Source organism: Pinus tabuliformis, chromosome X (assembly GCF_031772625.1).
Source record: "Pinus tabuliformis cultivar Carrire ecotype Pingquan chromosome X, CPIR1, whole genome shotgun sequence".
Taxonomy (NCBI): domain Eukaryota; kingdom Viridiplantae; phylum Streptophyta; class Pinopsida; order Pinales; family Pinaceae; genus Pinus; species Pinus tabuliformis.
Genome location: NC_142308.1, coordinates 1182960958 through 1182976870, shown reverse-complemented (window position 1 = coordinate 1182976870; position 15913 = coordinate 1182960958).

Below are 15913 nucleotides of genomic sequence, written 5' to 3'. Positions count from 1 at the left end.
GAGGCTTTTATATGCATTGATGATTTTCAACAAGCTGTCCAAAGAGACAAAGTCCTACATAGTGAATCAAGATGACAATTGCAAGAATTTAGAGAGGAAATGTACGCAAATTAAAGGGAAATGTTCTACACCTCAACATTTCATTCAAAGAGTTAAAGTCTACTGAATTTTTGCAATTTAATTTCAATGAACTCACTTCAGAGGCTTCTATTGTTTCCCATAAGGGGAAAACACTAGATATTGAAAAATTAGAAGGTTTTGTTATCACAGGTGAAGAAGCTGAATCCAAATCAATACAAAATCTAAAAGAGGAACATGAAACTACAAGAAGAGCAAAGACTCCAAAAAAAGAAGAAACAATTGAACATGAGATTATCCTAAGAAAACATAGCAAGAGAAACCAGAAAGTGCATAAGTCAAAGAAATGGAAGTACCTAAGGACAAGGAAAAATAGGAATCTACTGAAACCAATACTAAGGAAAATGAGCAAAAAATGGAATCATATAACAAACTGGATATTATATCTATTGTATCTCCTCAGGCATCAGTAACACCGATTTCTACTAAGATTCCTTGGGAACCATTGTTGTTTAAACTAGTTTCTGAATTAGAGACAATTGCAAATACTATTCCATCTTTGACAGATTATTATTTTAATAGTCAAACAAAATCAGTTGTCCAAAGAATAAAGAAAAGAAAGCATGATACTCTGGAAACTGTATTTGAATTTAACTAGCAGGCTCAGGGAGACGTAAAAGAAAAAGCTCAGGAATCTTCCTAAGCTTTAGAAGCTTTTGTCAATTACAATCAGTATCATTTGAATGAGCTTGCAGCTTCATACGATGATAGTTTACAAAAAAAAAAAAAAATTGGAGGAAAAATTGAAGAAAAATGAATTGTTCAGTGAAGAAAACTGGCAGCGACATTCTGCTAATTTAATTCAAGGATTTACTGTAGAAAGAGAAAACTTGCAGAACGATTTTCAGAAACAATTGGAACAAGTGAATGCAAAACATAAACAAGAGATACATGAATTGAGAAAATTACATGAAGATCGAACCCGTATCTGGAAGGAAGAAGTAGAAAACAATTTTGCCATTATTGTCACAACTTTGCAATAGGAAATTGAATTTCTTAAATATCAAGTGAATGAGAATCAACAAGCAACAAAGAGTCTCGATATTTTCAAAGATCAAGCTTTACAAATTTGTCTAATTTTAAGGAAGAATCAAGCAAAGTTCTATAAAAAAATGGATAAAATCTCAATGGTTTATCAAGAAATTAAAGATTTAAGTGAAAGAATTGATTTGTTGGTAGAAGAAGACAAATCAATTAAAAGGAAGTTTCTCTTTATACTAAACTGGGAAAATGAATTTCAATTCACTGAAATTCTAAGAGTTTATAAGGGAGACAAAAGATTGATGCTTGCTTCACTAAGTTGCAGGGAGAGAGAGCAAAAATAAATCAGAGCATGCATACAAACCACATATGAGCAATGTTTATCAATTTGGGAAAAAGGAACAAACTTTATAAAATAATTTGACCTGTCAGGTAGCAAGTCATTAAAGGAAGCAGTTCCAAAAGAATTAAAACTGCCCATAGAAGATCTTGTTGCCAAGGACCAGGTAGAAATAAAAAAACATCACGGATTGGACACAAAAAAGTTTCCAAAATTTTATGCAACTGCCTTTTGAGCGAATCAGGCTTATTGCCATGTTTGAGGTCAAATATCAAAGGAAGAAGAAAGAGACACAAGAATTAACTGCCAATTGTCAAATCAACATCAATCAATTCCTCTCAATTATTTCTATGCAATGTACGAGTTATATTCACAATGGACAACTTATGTCGAAGTACATGCACCTGACTTGCTACTTAGTATCAATTACGAAGACTTTGAAGATGAGGAGAAGATCCATGCTTGCTTGCCAAATTTAAACTGAACATACAACATTTTAGAATTCAGTCTTTAGTTTCAGATTTTTTTTTTTCATGCTCCAAGACCTATTTTAATTTATTGTATTTTAGTATTTATAGACCTTTATGCATTGGTGCAAAGGGTCCAAAATCAATGAAGACTACAGACTTGAACGTTTTTAATCAATCTTGAAATGCCAACTTTTTTCAATACCATTTTCAGTGCTCATGTGTAATGAATTGTGGCATTTATGTTAGTGCGTGATTTTAATTACTTAATAAATGCCTCTGGTTTTATTCTATGACTTGTGTTATTTCATTCCCAATGAGTCTTTGATAATTTTGTTTAAGATTCCTTACGAAAATTTTGCAATTTACATCTTTTTATAATAAAAATTTTAAAAAATTGTAGATTCACTTATTCCTAGTTTATCATTGCAATACAATACTCAAATATAGGAAAATTTGCTCTCCTCTATGACATAGAAATTGTTATTAATTTACTTTAAATTATGCATGTGTAGATATTCTAGAAAATACTAAAAAAATTGGTTGGATGGTATCAAAATCCGAAGATATTTTTGAAGCTTTTATTTAAATGTTGAGCCAAAACTTATTTGTTCAATTTTTTGAATTCAATTCCAATTAGGAAATTGAATTTCATGATATTATGCGAACTGTTATGCTCATTTAAACCCTTTAATTGTTGGTATTTAGATTGATTAAATCATTAGTTAAATGAGCATTGTAGTTGATATTGGTACATACATAATGTACATGACTTTGGAGCAAGTGTTTGATGAACAAAATCTCAAGAAAATATCTTTTGTTTTTGTATTGCAGATATATACGTTAACATCAAATAGTTCACAAATTCATTGTATTTCAAAACCTTTTTCCTCTATATGTCAATATGCATATGGAAGTAATGCGTTTGTATTATAAACTTGTGAATCAATGATACATTGCTCTTGTTCAATGTTTCTAGTATCCAAGCGTTATTTTAAGCAATTGGTAGCAATATTCTCATTGCAAATGAAACAATTATTAAAAAAATTATACCACTATTTTTTTCATATTAGACATATCGAAAGATAGTGCGAGTGTACAAATAGACTCAAACAAACAGTCATCACAATCATTGATATTTTGTCCATAGATCTACAAACCTTGTTCAAGTAAGATTTGCTTAATTGACAATATGTCAAAGTGTACAAGTGAGAATTGGTATGCACATTTGATTGCACCAGTTGCTTCAGTTATTGAAGCTAGAATATCTATTGTGCTATGTAACAAAAGTGGCGCAAATTTTCCACATGAAAAATTTTGATTATCTTGCAAAATATTATATTCATGGTCATCGATGGCTCGATTGAGTTGTAGATCTTAGTTTAATTTTAGTTTTAGATAGACAACATGACCTTTTTACAGGTGCTATGCAGCCATACCGAAAGAAAAAATAATAATTGGAACTTTGATCGAGCACATAGTGACTTGTTCCAAGAGGATTTTTGCCACCTATCAATAATTTCTTATTTAAATTGAATGCAAGCATATTAATTGTTGCAGTCATAATTGTGCCTTGATCCCTGTTCACATGCACAATGCTTATAATATAGTAGACTCATCTATTTCTTGTTAAAATATTTATCACTGTATATTGCACATTAAACTTACTATTCTTTTGAGCATTGTTGTACAAGGTTCCTCAACAAGATACATTCCACTAGTTCTCATTGCACTATTGTCTCTTGTTATGTATATGTGTCAATATGTCCATGAAAACCGATATGCCTATAAGATGAAGCACAATATGACAATGGATTCAATGTTGAACTTCGGTTGCACACTGGGTATGTCCAGAGTCCCAATAGAAGAGTTATTATACACAAAGCTAGCACAAGGAATTGGGAAAATACTTGCACATTTTGTCAAAAAATTCTCTGTCAATTACTATGTTATTGTATTAATTTGTGTCAAGCATTTAACTCTGAATACAACCGCAACTAGAGAACCTAGAGTTATCAGATTTTTGTTCTAACAAACTAGGTATTTTCAGAACATATGTTATTTCTTCAGCTCAATCAGTGTTCATGAAAGTTTTTCTTCTAACAACTAAATACAATGACAAACACAAACAATGTGCATTGCTTGTCCAATTGGCATTTGTTGTATATTTAGCAATCAGTTTCCAAGTTTGTGAATAACTTCAACTTTATTATCTCAATAAGACATACAATTTTTTGCCTAATTTGTTTAAATGCAATTGTAATGAAGCATTCCATTTTCGTCATATAAGAGTTGGAATATGTTGTTGCACGATAGAGGTCTGAAATAGATTGAGCATGTGTTTCCTTGCTACATTATGTTCTTGTATTCAATTGTCTGAGGTGTTTTGTTCTAAATACAATTATAACTATATATAAATATAAACACAAACATACAGAGAATATAGGCTTTGAGAATTAGTTACTGGAATTCTAGAAATACTTTATAGTGTCATATACCATATAGACTTATGATATCAATAATTGAGCTGAGAGTCAAGAAAATAATTGCCAGTGTGCACACAGTAAACTCTTTTCATAGTTTATTGGACAAAGACAAATCCAATTTTCTATATTTGTTTGTTTTGTAATTATTTGGTATGAAAATTATAATCTAAATATTCACCAAATAATTTTCATTCTTGTTGTCATGTTTACAACAAGTTTTTTTCCCTTTGTGTGTCACAAAATCAATAAAAACAAAAGTCTTAAATAATGTAGTTGTTTATATAAAAACAAAAGTCTTAAATAATGTTGTTGTTTATATATATATATACAGATATATATATATATATATATATATATATATATATATATATATATATATATATATATATATATATATATATATATATATATATTCGAAGACTTAAGTCGCAGGTTAGATTCAAGAAAAAATTGTAAAAAAAATACAAGTTCCCGAGTACTTGACCTTCCTACCACACGACCAGGAACTCGAATTCACCATAATTTTTTAAATATAAATAATCAGGCCAACCTGTCGACCTCAGCATTGTCAGATTTTGGCCAACCCACCGACCTTGACATTGTCGGACTATCAAACTACCAGACCTAATGAGTTCACGCGACTATGGTCTACTCAAGGTCATGATAGAATAAACGAAACATAAAACAAAAAAAAAAACGCTCAACTGTCTGGCCTCCCGAATATACGTTCAACTAAAAAAAAAAAAAACAATCAAACAAACAAACAAAAAAACGAAAAAACAAAAAAATAAAAAAAACACCTAACAATCACAACAATAATCTTGTACTTTTTGTGCTTTCAGAGTTAGTTACTGAAACTAGTCTCCTTTATTTGTCTGTTTTGCAATTTTTTCTTTTGTTCGTCACAAAATGCATAAAAAACAAAAGCCTTAAACCATTTTATTTTATTTTTTTTAATTAATTAATTAATTTTTTTTTTGTTTTTTAAGTTGGAAGTTAGATTTAGAAACATTTTGAAAAAAATAAATACGACCTTTTGACTATCCGACCACCCGAATACCAACACAAAGTCACTACGATTTTTTTATTATATCGGCCCGACCTTTGACTTCAACATTTCCGATTGTCAAACTACCGGACCTCGTGACTTCAACAATGCCCAACTACGAAAATATCGAACTAATGAAACCACCTGGTTATCAAACAACCCGACCTTCCATTCACCCGACTAAGAACACCGAGTGACTGCGATTTTTATAAATAATCCAACCGAACTCCTGACCTCAGTATTTCCTGATTTTCAAACTACCCGACCTCCAGACCTTAGTATTCCCGAATATCAAACTACCAGACTTCACAACCTCAACATTTTTTGACCTAATGAAATTTCCCGACTAAGGTATAGTCGACTCACATTAGAATAATCGCAATAAAACAAAAAACATCCAACTATCTAACCTCCCGACTTTACAAGCAACTCAATATTAAGTCAAACATTGAATCTAGAAAAAATATGGCAAAAATGTAACCTCCCGATTATCCGACCTTTCGGCCACGCGACTACTAACTCGAAGTGACTGAAAATGAATACGACTCGACCTCCTAAGCTTGAAGTAAGTGGGTTTCAACACTACTTTTCTTATGTTATTATGTAACTATTACTTCGTCCTACCAACTCTCACTTACCCACCACGTCGCTTGAACCTTGTAGATAATCCATGTGCGATGTCCAATCATACAACAGGAGAATTGTGCTGACCCAATCACAAGTTTTCCCGCCCACGGTCCTAACTGCAACATGATAAGCCTTATCCAATTCTCTCTATAAATTCAACATTTTTCCCCTTTGCTCGACATTGAACATCCTTTCTTATTTTTCAAGAATGGTTGTGCCATGACCCTTTGGCTTTGCACTACACATAGTCTTTAGTCGACATTTTTGCATTGTCCTCAGAGACCAGGTTTACTGTTGCATGAACTACCTCCAGCTAATCCTCTTGATTGTGGGTTTCTCTTAGGAATTCATTTCGCCTGTTGATCTAAATGAGCACCTTGCTACATTATCGAAGTCATACTAAGATGTTCCACGATGTTACCCCTTCTGAGATTGGGTGATAGTTACATTGAGGAATTTCCATTGTTAGGGTCCAACCCTAACCCCCTTATTTATGTAATAGGATCGAGTCATAGTTATAGTTAAATAAAGAGTCAATAAAGCCCATATTAATAATTGTAAGTGGTTAACCCGCATTTAATGAAGGGACCAGAGTTAGTTGCAAATGGGCCATGGTATTAGATAGAAGGTATTAATAAGAACCATGGTATTGCCCCATGGTATTGCATGTATGAATCCTATATAAAGGATAGAGACTCCCCTCGAGGAGCATCGTGTCTTATTTTGTAATTGAGCTCAGCTCTATTGGAGGTTGCCCCCTCGAAGAGGCAAATGAACATTGCTTTCTAAATAATAAAATACTTACTGTTATTTATCATTGTTCTATGTTCTGGGTATATTTCTTCGCATATTTGGTATTCTGGTATTGTCTTATAGGTTAAGAGCATAACAACTATCGTATGACGTTTATTTGCCTTCGAGTAGGGAATTCCTCGCATGGTGGCACAGGTTCTCCTGCTATTCTTATCTGACAGAAGCTTGGAGCCACCTTACATCGAGCTTCCACCTCACCTGCCACACACCAACTATTCTAGAATGCTCAGGAACTCTCTCAGTAGCTCCTTAACACTGCTCGCCATGGCGGGAATTGAGGCTCATGCATAATAAAGGCTAAAACCTGTAGAAGCACTACAATAAGACATAATCAACCCGAGTACATTTGTTTGATGTTTCACATACTGTTTTCCTATCAGAACAATATTTTGTAAACAAATATCTTAATGTACACATTGATCATCTCTGTCAAATAGAGCGTCTCTAGTATAGATTTGTACATTAATACAAAGACTCTCAGAACCCAATTATTCTAATTTATCTTGTTTTGCAATTTGAATAGATCGTTGAGATCGATTTTTTAATGATATCATTAAGCATTTAGGAAAAACTGCTATGGGATTCTTCTTCAGTTTGAACTTTAGACACTTTGTAATTACTATTGTTTTTTTTTTTCTAAGTAAAAGTAATCTATTAATATGTACAGAAAGATACAAAGAGGACAAGGCCTTGAACAATGAAGCATAGAGTATCAACAAAATCTGGACTACCCCAACATTTGGGAAACCAGTCCAGTGAGAGCAGAAACTTCAAAAATGGTATCACTTCTCAAGTCCAGACCCCACAAAAAAAACAGTAAGATGGTTCCTTGACGATTAGTCCATATAGGAAGCCATAAACTAGGCAACACTAGCAAAAAACAAAAAACCAGATAATAAACACCTGGGCGGCCACAGCCGGCCTCGTACTATCATCAGGCAATCACATATCGCTAGAAGTAAAGGCATTGCCCTTTGGTCTGCCCATTCTACGATCCACCATCGGGTCCGCGTCATCGCATCACACATGTGAAAGTGTGGATGCTCTGCCCCTTGGTTTCCGTCGATGCGATATTGCGATGCGATCTGATCGCAATCGCATATCGCTAAAAGTAAAGGCATTGCCTTTAGGTCTCCCCATTTTGCGATCCGCCGTCGGGTCTGCGTCATCGCATCGCACATGTGAAAGTGTGGAGGCTCCGCCCCTTGGATTCCGTCGATGCGATATTGCGATGCGATCTGATCGCAATCGCATATCACTATAAGTAAAGGCATTGCCCTTAGGTCTCCCCATTCTGCGATCCGCTGTCGGGGCCGCGTCATCGCATCGCACATGAGAAAGTGTGGAGGCTCCGCCCCTTGGTATCCACCGATGCGAAATAGCGATGCGATCTGATCACAATCGCATATCGCTATTAGTTAAGGCCTTGCCCTTAGGTCTCCCCTTTCTGCGATCCGCCAAAATTGCGATGCGATCTGATTGCAATCGCATGTTGCTGGTTATCGATCTGCGATCCGCCATTACTGTTGCATTGAAGAGAGCCGAAGTCTGAGGTATGCTGGAGCGTGTTGAGGCATGATATCCGGAACTACTTAAAACAATGCCAATGAACCCTGCTCTTCTCAAATGCAGAGATCCGTTGATTAGAAGCCAAATATCCGGCTTGTCCTAGGTAGGCAGGTGTCACCCCATCTCGCCCCACCCCTGTCCCATCATATTTAACGCCCATCTATATACCTGCATCCGGGAGAGCTGCATCCATTTGGACTAGTATTTTGCACTCCTGATTTTGATCATGATTCTTAATTATGTCTAGAGCTCCAGTGAGAAGAGTGTGCCCAGTTTCCACCCCAAATTGGCAAGTAGATCAACGACCTTGTTTCCTTCCCATTTAACGTGTTTGAATATGATGGCAAGATTGGTGTGAAGCGATTGTTCTATTGCATCCAATCTGGCTTCAAGTCTCCAACTGTTGGCAATTTTATGCGCATGTGCCCCATTTAGGAGTTGATTGGCCAGGTTGATGAGGATTAGGGAATCACCTTCGATCTCCAGAGGTCGGAAGCCATGACGCTGGGAAAGGAGTAATCCTTGCCAGAGAACCTCCAGTTCAGCCGAGTTTTTTGTGTCCCAGCTAATGTTTCTGAAGTAGATTAGGAGAGGCGAACCCTCATGATCTCTAAATATGCCACCAAATCCTGCTTTGCCGGGATTGCCCTTTGAAGCTCCATCAAAGTTGAGTTTGAAAGAATGCTTTGGAGGGGGGATCCATAAGTGCTTTCTGATGTTGTTGCCTTCTGAAGGTCTGTGATTATGAGTACCTTGTGGGAGTTGTATGTTCCAATTTTCCTAGATGGCTTTCTCATTTGCAAGAGTGGGAAAATATTCCATGTGCCAAGTTTGAAGCGCCAAGGTCTCTTTAAGATTGAGACAAAAGTTACCCCAAATGATTTCTACAGGAGTGCTTTGATCTTTGAATATGCGTTTGTTTCGTTCTTTCCAAATTGTCCAAAGGAGAAGGCCGAGAATCAATCTCCATAATTGGTTGAGTAGTTCACTTTTATAAGGGTTCTGGTGCCAATGGCGAATAGAGTTGATTATATCTTCGAACACTCTGCATCTTTTTTGACAACGGAAGTTAGCCTTCTCCCACAGTTGATTGGCAAGAATGCAAGAGTCCAAGAGGTGTTGGAGCGATTCCTCTTGAGAATTACAATTGGGACATATGGAGGGCCTGTGAAAGTTTCTTTTCCTAAGATTGTCCCAAGTGAGGATTTTCCGGTGCCCAACAAGCCAGAGGAATAGGGAGACTTTGGGCCAAGTACCCGGTGACCAGATTTTGCCCCAGATAGGATCCAAGGGCATTGGATCATTGCATATAATTTTATAAGCCTCTTTGGTGGTGAAGTAACCTTTTGGGGTATATCCCCATCTTAAAATATCCCTGCCTTCAGATAATCTAATGCGTTGATTCTGGAGCTCACTCTCCATGACCTCCTTAGTCTGGTTATCTGCATTCCTGATCAGCCTATCGATTTGCTTCCATTGTCTGTACCCCTGTTCTGTCTCCGGAATCCATTATTGCTGGACGGATTCCTTTTATTGCTTCTCCCACTCTTGGCAAAGAGGCGATCTATAGATGTCATTGAGCTTTGGTAGTTGGTTCCAGGCATCCGTCCAGAACCAAGCAATGCTGCCGTTCCTTATTTCCCAAAAGCTATGTTGTTGGATCAGCAAGAAGTGTTGTCTGGTAGCATTCCATATTAGTGATCCCTTTTCAGTTGGAGTGAATCTGATTAGATCCTCCATTGGTCTGTGATTGGTATATTTGGCTATCCAGATGGCTGCCCATGGCTTATTGGGAGCAGAGATCCATTGCCACCATATTTTTGCACCCATAATAACATTGCTATGATGAGGATCTCTCAGGCCTATACCCCCTTTTTCTTTGGGCTTGCATGCTGTCGTCCATTTTACAAAGGCCCGCGATTTGTGCCAATTGCACCCCAAAGAAAATTGCGCTGTAGAGCTTTTATTTTTTTAAGGACCCATTTAGGCGCTGCCAAGATTGAGAAAAGGTAGAGAGGCATAGCCTATAGCACAACTTTGATTAGCACTAATCTGCTAGCTATGTTCAGAGTTCTTTGAGTCCATAAAGTGAGATGAGATTCAAGTTTCTCAAGGAGCATACGCCAAGAGGCATGCTTCATATTACCTATACAACATCAACCGCTAGAATTTCCCATGGATAGGAGAAAGTGAGTTAATCGTACCAATGAAAATAGCTCATTTTGTTCCTATGTTAGCCATTTAAGTTTTCAATGTCGTTGAACTATATATTTCTCAATATGGTATACAATCAACAACTATTACTATTTGGTGTGTGAAATCTGCTACATAGGGCATTCTCAATAAATAACAATTGAAAATACCAAGGTCGATGTTTGCAGTAAGTAGTGGAAATAAATCTCAAAATTACAAAACCATCTCGTTCACTTACTTTACACTTTGATATTGATTTAAGATCATCAATATATATTTCCTAAGAGGAAGAAATTTATGAACTAAAATAAATATGAATTCTTTGTCATCATGAGATTTAGTGTACATGTTGTCAATACAACCACAAAAAATATTGTGCAGAGATACAATCAACTGACTGTACCACAAAATGACTTGATGGTTGAGGCGATATCCACCACTATGTCGATGTCAACATGTTCCATTTTATAAAAACATTTTTTTGTACATGGCGTCACCTCCCATTCTTGCAATTTGCTTTGATGGATACTCGGCGAGGAGCACACAGTGGACTGATTACATGCCGATTGGCCAAAAGGATGCTGAAGAATTTACATTTATTTTTTTAATACTAGGTGTAGAGTCCTCTGCACCTTCCTTTTTTTTTCAACCACTAATCATTACACAATGCATAAAAATAAATGTTATTAATCACTTCTACGATGTACTTATTACATGTTGATTAAGTACTACTTTCACTATCACATCACTTGTATTATCTCTATATACATTTAAGAAGTATATTTACATTTACAGACAATGTAGCTTTTTCTAGTCATAGAATTAAGCCTTAATTATTTTTTTAATAGACGTTAATGTGTATCTCCCAAGATTGATTAAGTTTATGTGACATTTCATGTATGTTAAAAAATCGTGAAAATGGATGCCTTGGGGACATGCACGGAAAAAGAGAGAAAAATCAGATCACTGTCATTCCACTGATATGAGTTTATGAAAAGAATGAAATTAAATATAAATTACTAACCCAAGACAGAGACATATGCAATGGAAATGTGAAAAAGAAATGTTGTACGACATTAATTTGTGTAGAGTGGAAATGTATGTAGAGATGCGAAAAAATGCACCATAAAGCCTTCTCCTACACATAACCCTTTTTCACACATTCATTATTCCGCAAACTAAAATCATCCTACCTTTCACATTTGATAACAAAACAAATATTTTGTACCATTAATATGGAAATAATAAAAACCGTTTACATTTTCCTAAACATATTACAATGTTAAAAGTTAAAATTGTAATTTAGTTGGTGTGAATGAATGTCATTGAATTACTATTTGCAGTGTAATTGTATAACACAATGCTTTAGCTTACATTGGATTTCAATATATATATAAATAATCAGTGTTACACTTTCATTTTGCAGAGTGAAAATGTGTGGAAAAAGCAGAGCATGAAACAAGCACAATGAGTGTTTCATCCACATTTCCACACTCCACGCAACGGAATTAATGCAATTAAAAACAAAGGATTTAAATATATAACATATCTCATATTTAAAAAATATAACTACAAGGTTTCGATAATCAAAATGATAAAACTTGCCTTACATTATATGTTTTCGTTGGATTTTTTATTGACTAGTGCAGGAACCTATAGTGATAGATACAGTGTGCAGTAGAGAGAGCTCTGCACCCAATATTAAAAACTTAATTATGGCTTACCCCACATACTGGCATAGATTAGAATCACTTTCAAATCTACTTGTGCAGAAGGTGATTGGAGGTTAACTTCTCTCTATACTACTCTGACTACTCATGTAGAAACATGGAAAAAAAAACATGGCATATAGACCTATGCAACAAGTGTGTGGCGGTGAAAAAGCCTACAGATAAATGTATTTAGATTTCTAATGCTATTGACATATAAAAAATGAACAATGATTCTCTTTCTTATTTGCTAATATCTTACTAACCCAAGACAAAGACAAATGCAACGGAAATGTGCATAAGAAATGTTGTACAACATCGATTTATGCAGAGATGCGAAAATTGTGGTGTAAAGGTTCTCCCACACATAACCCTTTTATGCATATTCATTATTCCGCAAACTAAAAACATCTTACCTTTCACATTTGATTAGAAAACACATATACCATTAAAATGCAAATAATAAAAATCGTTTGCATTTTTCTAAATATATTACTATATAAAAATTAAAATAGTAATTCTCTTGGTGTGAACGAATGTCCATTAAACTACTATTTTGCAGTGTAACTATATAACAAAATACTTTAGCTTACATTGGATTTCAATGTATAAGAGCAATAATTAGTGTTACGCTTTCATTTTGCAGAGTGTGAAGGTGTGGAAAAATCTTTAGTTGGACGGAGTATGGAAGAAGCACAATGAAAGTGAAATTACACTCTCCACACAATAAAATTAACTCAATTAATAACAAAGGATTTAAATATATAACATTTCTCGAATTTAAATTTTTTTTTAAAACATATAACTACAAGGTTTCGATAATCAAAATAATAAAACTTTCCCTACATTATATGTTTTCATTGAATTTTTTATTGACTAGTGTAGGAACTTGGAATGGAAGATATTGAGTGCGGTATAGATGGATCCACGCCCAATATTAAAAATTTAATTATAGCTTACCCCATATACTCACATAAATTAGAATGGTTTTCAAATCCACTTGTGCAGAAGGTAATTAGAGGTTAAATTCTCTCTATACTATTATAACTACTCATATAACAACATGGAAGAAAGAAACATGGCATGTATATCTATGCAACAAGTGTTTAGAGGAGAAAATTTCTATGGATAAATGTATTTAGATTTCCAATTCCATTTACATATAAAAAAAATGAACAATGATAGTCTTTCTCATTTCCTAATGTCTATGGACCTATGTTGCAAGTGCCTCTGCTCGTAAAAAGCTGACTAGCACTAGCATTGGTAAAAGTAAGGGATATGCGCAAAAAGACATGTGCAAAACTAACACATCTATGAGTTAAATTCCTTGCAGATGGGAAAATGTGCATTGATGTTTTTTTTGGAATTCAAGTAAATAATATAGACAAATGTATTTGATTATTGACCCAACTACCTAGAGTCTCATGCCAGTTACAAGATGGAAGTACTATTACAGTCATTTCTCAACTAAGCGATATGTGAAATAACACATGTGTGAAGCTAACGCATATATGAATTAAATAATTTCAAACCAATATGTGTGCATAGCTAAAATAGATATGTGAACAACACATATTACATCTGTGAAGGGAAAAATGTAAGTTTAATAGCTTTGTAGAAGTTGGAATCAATATGGAGATGACCAATTTATTATTGAGTTTTGTAAAAGTGTTGTATGGGATCAGAATGTGTGAAACAAATATGCGAAGGGAATAATATGTTTAGAAGTGAAAAGCTTGTGCATATACACAATAAATTCTTTGCTGAAAATAGTTGTACCGAAGAAGTATAGGGGGATGAAAATGTGTGCGGACATGAAAAACTGAATATTTGCAAAAGTAAAAAATGCACACATGTAAAGGCACAAATCATATCCTTGAAAACTTATGCAAACACATCATCTCAAATCACTTCACAAATTGCTAATTAGATTCATAATTAGAACAGAGTAATCAGTGTTTATGCTTGAAAAGTATTCAAAAGTAACCAAAACAATTACAGTAATAAGAATTGTACTTAGATTCAAATGCCAATTATCATAGCTACGATTAAAATAAAAATCACAGATGTAAAAAAATTATGACAACCAAAAATGTCATTGAACATTCATTTTCATTTTGATCAATAAAAGAACATTAGATATAATATAAAATCTCAAAGCATATCCTAGAAAACTTGTGCAAAACATTATCTCAAAATTGTCTAGAAAATTGGTGAACAGTCCAAGAATTGGGACAGAGTAATCAATCTTTTTCATTGAAAATTCTTGAACAATAATAAACATGATTTCAATAATAAGAACTGTATCCAGATTCAATTGCTAATCACATAGCTATGATTATAATAAATTCAACAAATGGAACAAATATTTGAGATCCAAAACTATTGTTGAATGTTCATTTTCGTCATCATCAATTATAGAACATTAGATATAATATAAAAGCCCAAAGAATATGCTCGAAAACTTGTGTTCAATCAATGTTTTTTAACAACAGTAGAGAATTCAGGCCTATACAATATGTTTTGTAAAACATTACCTCACAATTAATCTCCATTTAGTTCAATTACAGAACATTAGATATAGTATAAAAGCTCAAGGCATATTTTCCAAAACTTAAGTTTAATTAATGATTTTGGACGATGCCACAAAAGTAAAACCTATAAAGTATCTCATGAAAAAAATTTCTTGGGGACTTTTACAAAATTGGTAAACAAACTCATAATCGAAGCAGAGTAATCAAAATGGCAACCAAAATTGAATATAGTCTCCAAATCTCTTGATTTACCATAAATAATTATTTTTTTCTTGGAGGTTGCTTATATCGATAATGAGAGTTTTCTAATACCGGAGCTCAACAACTTATTCACTATTGTGATCTCACATTTTGTCTCTTTAACTTTCTACCCCTGCATTTCAAAAAATAGCAACAATTGTTCTATAATAAATTAAATACATGTAATAAATGATAATTTAACTTTGAAACAAAACTATATGGAAAAATGAAGGTATGTGTAAATGGAAGGCGTTATGTAACTAAGCTTACATTTAGATATTAAACCACTTCAAAAGTTTTTGGTGCACATAATAATGTTCGATTCATAAAACACTTATCAAAATATTTATACTTAATCAAAAGAGTAAATGTATTTGTCCCAATGGTGATTGGGATTAATCTCCCGTGAACCATTATATGAAAAAGGTACCCACAAGGAAAAAAAATAAACTGCATCCAAGAATATGCTTAGTTCATGATAACATATCCAACAAAATTGAATAATTAATCATTAGTAAATAAGAAAATGTATGTTCTAAGATTTAAAATCACTTACAATGTGTAAAATCATAAATCGTGATTGTTTAACTTCAATTGTTTTTTGATTCATGTTTTTACAACGACTCATTTTAGCTTGGCCTGGATGTAATATTTCATTGGAGTGACTATAATATCCTATTTAACACATTGATTGAATATATCCTTCTCAATTTTGATAGCTTCATCTTACAATTGCGTACCCAGAGCAGACTTTTTTCGTTAACACTA